We start from the raw sequence: 5,977 nt of genomic DNA, 5'->3' as shown, positions 1-5,977 counted from the left end.
CGAACTGAGCTCCTGAGGGCCGGCGGCCGTCTTAAATCACCTCCCCTCGCGAGGCGTTCTCTCCGCGATCCGCAACCGCGCGTCAGCGGGCGGTGAGAAGCTGGCGTCGGCGTCTGTGGTGTCGTCGGTGTAATTGCCTCGTCCGCCCTAGTCGCCCGTTCGTTTCCTTTGCTGAGCGTCTTTTTAATTATACCCAATGCTTATTCCCATGCTCTTCTGAGGTTGTAGCTGCAATCTCGGTTGATGAGTCCATCCCTGGTACGAGTTTCGATAGCCTCTCTAAAGACGCTGCCCCAGTATCTAGTTGTCTGTGCCAAGACCCTGGTATATTGGAAATAAATTTAGTGACTTTAGGAAAAACAGTGCTCTGCGACCGTCGACTTGTTGGGGTACCCAAGTCGAGTGTGCCTCTGATATTCTCGGCAACGATTTTAATGGTGCGCACTGTCTGTCCAATATAAGTCTTCCCACATTGACACGGAATCTGGTATATGCCGGCCTTCTGCAAACTGAGATCGTCTTTGACACTTCCCAATGATGCTCGCATTTTATTTGGTGGGCAAAAGACAGTTCCTACTCAGTGTTTCCTCAATATTCGTCCTATTTTCTCCGATAGTGTGCCAGTATGCGGTATATAGGCAGTGACTATCTCTTTCTCCGTGACTTGTCTTCACACGCTGTACTGTAGAGGTGGGGCGGAGAGCGCGTGTGATCTGTCATTCCGAGTACCTGTTTTGCCGGAATACAGTTTTGAGGTGTTCCAGCTCTTGGGGCAGACTCTCTGCGTCATAGATGAACCGCGCCCTGTGGACCAGTGTTTTTAGCACCCCATCCCTCTTCGCAGGGTGGTGGCAGCTATTCGCTTGCTCCGCTTGCAAATACAGGTCCGTGTGCGTTTTCGTCCTGTATACCCCGTGGCCCAAGGTGCCATCCGCTCTTCTTTCGACCATGACGTCCAGGTATGGTAATCTACCTTCTCCTTCGATCTCCGTAGTGAATTTGATATTTGGATGTATGGAGTTCAGATGTGTGAAGACGTCTATGAGCTTCTCCTTTCCATGGGTCCAGATCACGAACGTGTCATCCACATAACGTAGAAAACAAGTAGGTTTCCATCTGGATGACGCCAAAGCTTCTTCCTCGAAGTACTCCATATAGAAATTCGCAACCAGAGGCGAGAGTGGGTTTCCCATTGCGACTCCTTCTGGTTTTTCATAGTATTCTCCATTAAAGAGAAAATACATGGAGGTCAGAACGTGCTTGAAAAGGTCGGTCGTTTTCTCGTAAAATTTCTATGCAATTAGCTCAACTGACTCTTGAAGAGGCACCCTGGTGAATAATGAAACAACTTTAAAACTCACCAGGATATCTGAGTCATTGAGCTTGAGACGTTTTACCAAATCCACAGAATTACGAACGTGATGAGGGCATTTACCCACATTAGGGCTTAGTAATTCTGCCAAGTGTTTGGCCAGGAAATATGAATGTGCCCTAATGTTGCTGACAATTGGGCGTAACGGCACCCCTTCTTTGTGGACTTTAGGGAGTCTAGAAAGTCTTGGCGGTACAGGTCCTTGACGTGTCAATTTCTGGCGACACCCTCTGCTAAATCTGCGTCCTTGAAAAGAGCTCTAGTATTGTTCTCGACCTTCTTTGCGGGGTCAGCGTTGATCTTCCTGTAAGATTCGTCATGTAGCAGAAATTCATACCAGGGACGGACTCATCAACCGAGATTGCGGCTCCAACCACAGCAAGACATGGGAACCAGGATTGAGTCTAATTACACTACTGGCCATTGAAATTGCTACACCAAGAAGATGTCGTGCTACAGACGGGAAATTTAAGCAACATGAAGAAGATGTTGTGGTATGCAAATGATTAGCTTTTCAGAGCATTCACATAAGGTTGGCGCCGGTGGCGACACATACAACGTGCTGACACGAGGAAGGTTTCCAACCGATTTCTCATACACAAACAGCAGTTGACCGGCATTGCCTGGTGAACGTTGTTGTGATGCCTCGTGTAAGGAGGAGAAATGCGTACCATCTCGTTACCCACTTTGATAAAGGTCGTATTGTTGTCTACCGTTATTGCGGTTTATCGTATCGTGACATTGCTGCTCGCGTTCGTCGAGATCCAACGACTGTTAGCAGAATATGGAATCGGTGGATTCAGGAGGGTAATACGGAACGTCGTGCTGGATCCCAACGGCCTCCTATCACTAGCGGTCGAGATGACAGGCATCTTATCCGTATGGCTGTAACGGATCGTGCAGCCACGTCTCCATCCCTCAGTCAACAGATGGGGACGTTTGCAAGACAATAACTATCTCCACGAACAGTTCGATGGCATTTGCAGAGGCATGGACTATCAGCTCGGAGACCATGGCTGCGGTTACCCTTGACACTGCATCACAGACAGGAGCGCCTGCAAAGGTGTACTCAACGACGAACCCGGGTTCTGTTTACAGCATCATGATGGTCACATTCGTGTTTGGCTACATCGCGGTGAACGCACATTGGAAGCGTGTATTCGCCATCGCCATACTGGCTTAAAACCCGGCGTGATGGTATCGGGTGCCAGTGGTTACACGTCTCGGTCACCTCTTGTTGGCATTGACGGCACTTTGAACAGTGTACGTTACATTTCAGATATGTTACGACCCGTGGCTCTAACCTTCATTCGATCGCTGCGAAACCCTACATGTCAACAGGATAATGCACGACCGCACGTTGCAGGTCCTGTACGGGTCTTTGTGGATACAGAAAATGTTCAACTGCTGCCCTGGCCAGCACATTCTCCAGATCTCCCACCAATTGAAAACGTATAGTCAATGGTGGCCAAGCGACTGGCTCGGCACAATACGCTAGTCACTAGTCTTGATGAACGGTGGTATGGTGTTGAAGCTGCATGGGCAGCTGTACCTGTACACACCATCCACGCTCTGTTTTACTCAATGCCCAGGCGTATCAAGGCCGTTATTATAGCCAGAGGTAGTTGTTCTGGGTACTGATTTCTTAGGATCTACGCCCCCAAATTACCTGAAAATGTAATCACTTGTCAGTTCTGGTATAATATATTTGTCCAATGAATAGCAGTTTATCATCTGCATTTCTTCTTAGTGTAGCAATTTTAATGTGTGTGTAGTTGTGTAGTAGCGTACTAGAGTAAAAAGACGCTCGGCAAAGGAAACGAACGGGCGACTAGGGCGGACGAGGGAATTACACCGACCCCACCACAGAGGCCAGCGCCAGCGTCTCACCGACCGCTGACGCGCAGCTGCCGACCGTGGAGAGAACGCCTCGCGAAGCCAGGAGCTCATTTCGTTAGCGCACCTGACGATGGCGATATGTCTGATCGCCGGAATATTGTGCTCGTTGGACACTATGGACCGACCGGCTGTACACCCGTGGACTGTTCGAGCAAGAAATACGCCGGCAGCAACTGAAGAATCACAAGAATCAAAACAGTTTACGGAAATAATACTCAACCCCTCCCTCCCCCTCGATGTTGATTGTACTGGCTGACGACAGTGTCAGGGAGCTTTATCCGTGGTGCATTATTTCAATTAATATGAGTAACGAAAGGTGATTAATTTAGTCATTGAACTATTCAGGCCATAAATAGAAAGGATCAAAACAAATGAGATAGACAACCGCCCATAGCATGTATCAGTCCAACCCATACTTGATAATAACAGATGATAAAATCAAACAAGCCAGTAGGGGTGAGTCCACACAATGACTGTGTATAGGGAGACAAAACCAAGGGGGTGGAGTGGTCGAGCAGCGCCTCGTAAGTCACACAACTATGTCGTCGGTGCTACGCGACGCTTGAGTTATCATAAAGGGAGATGCCACTGAACATGGATGACTGTAAACGGCTGATTTGGAGTGAGAAATGACATTACACCTTGTGACCTTGGGTTTGGTGAATGCTTGGAGGACTTTACCTGCCATTATTTCTAGTTCCAATAGTGAGGTATCGAGAGGGTGGTACAGTAAGAAAGTTGGTTTCGTGGTTAGGGTGTGAGCCCTTTATTGCGCTTAAGAAAATGCTACATACTGAAGAATATGAACATGTGTTACAGCATTATCTACTGCGTACGGTATAGAAACAGTTCGGGGATGATGGTTGTTTGCATGAGTACGAGAATGCACCCTGTCGTAAAGGAGCATCTGGGTGGCGTTGGTTTCTGGACGGCAGCATTCCTGGACAGGCCTGCACAGAATACGATTTCGCTCCGTACCGCGTAGCACACACATCACTACGCTCTCTAGTTTCGGCTTTTGACGAAGAATGGGCTTTCATTCCTCCACAGACATTGAGGGATGTCATTGAAAGTGTTCTCAACATAGCTCAAACTGGCATTAAGGCAAAAGGTGCACATACCTCATATTAATGTCCAATAACAGGTGTACGAATAGTTTTCATTAGATAGTATCCGTACTCGTAGAGCGCGATAGCAGCCACTAAAGATTGAACACCTCTTACAGAAATAACCTCTAGGCTTGAAGAGTAGGAGCTATGCAATTGGCAGCTGCTGCTGAAAACCTTTAAACTGCTATAATAAGTGCACTCGAGTTGTTGAACACAATTGTTAAGCACGTATAAGTCAATTAGAAAGTTCATATTTATCGGCTATAAACGAAACAATTATGTCTCGGTGGCTCAGTGCATACGTCAGTGTCAAAGATATGCCGTTAGAATCTAAATTAATCCTTATTGTCGTGTCTGGTAACGTTTGTTAACGTGCATAATATCGAACTGCATCGTGCTGCGGAATACATATTAAACTATACGTCAACCTATATTCCTGTAGGCAAGTCAGTGCAGTGATCTGAAGAAGGCTAGGGTTTACCACCTCGAAAAAGGACTATGCCTAGCACACCACTGTTGCAGTCAAACACACAATTTGATGACTGCCTACCCAGGCCAACAATGCAATCTATTCTTCTGCAGCTATCTCAGTTAATACTTTATTGAACGGCGAATAAAAACAGCTTTGAAATTTCTGAATACCGAATCTTTCCTCCATACAGAAAACTGCTTAAGTCTACGATCAGCGATGTGCAGTAGGTATTTTGCATCAGGCTTACCAAAATTCTGAAATCCTGACATAAAACCATGTTTGTCTATAGTTTGTGTTCCAAATCAAATCCACTGTGTCCCTCGACGGACAACGCTAGGTCGTCTTTACTTAAAAGTGCCGAATGATATATGGTCTAAGACTATAATATTGGTTACAAAGACAATTATGACAACATTATACTTTGAAACGACATCGCGTGAATATCCAACTTATCGTGTTACTAACATTCGGGTCACTGTGGTAGGGTTTATATTGTTTCTTCGTGTTACTTTTTTGATGTTTTCCAGCTGTGGAGAAGACCTTGAAAAATCCTGGGAAGTTAGTTCCACTTGTATTTCTCCATCTTAACAATGTATCTTTCCAACTTATGTGTATTTTGAAATATTTGTGGTCGATGGGCGAAAATCGTGTCAATGGCTGATTTACCAGTGTTGCCAAGGGTGCCTGGTATTAATGTAGATCAACTGCGATCCTCGATTTGTTCAACTCGGTTTAGTGACAAACAACGCAACCAATTTGTGAACTAGTTTCATATTCTGAACCAAGATCGAAATTTGTCGCCAGTCAGCGACGTTTGTACAATCAGTTCATAATATAGCTGATTCGGAAAACACATGTAACTCGCTAAAACACGTTGCAGCGCTTATCGTCAATACATAGAACCTCTTTCGCTATGCATAACCGTTTGTAGATGTAATGTGCTGCTATTGACCTTAGAATAAACATGAACAACTGCAGTGTAAGGCAGATACGTAATTGATAAAGTCGTGCGTTATTTACGTAAAGGACCAACAATTACTCGTGGAAGACCATGACACCGCCTAGGTATTTCATCATTATCTTGTGCCTTTGTTCCGTATCAGCTCAGGGCCGGCATGGTCATTA

This window comes from Schistocerca gregaria, chromosome 1 (genome assembly GCF_023897955.1).
Source record: "Schistocerca gregaria isolate iqSchGreg1 chromosome 1, iqSchGreg1.2, whole genome shotgun sequence".
NCBI lineage: Eukaryota > Metazoa > Arthropoda > Insecta > Orthoptera > Acrididae > Schistocerca > Schistocerca gregaria.
Note: the sequence above shows the minus strand (reverse complement) of the source record.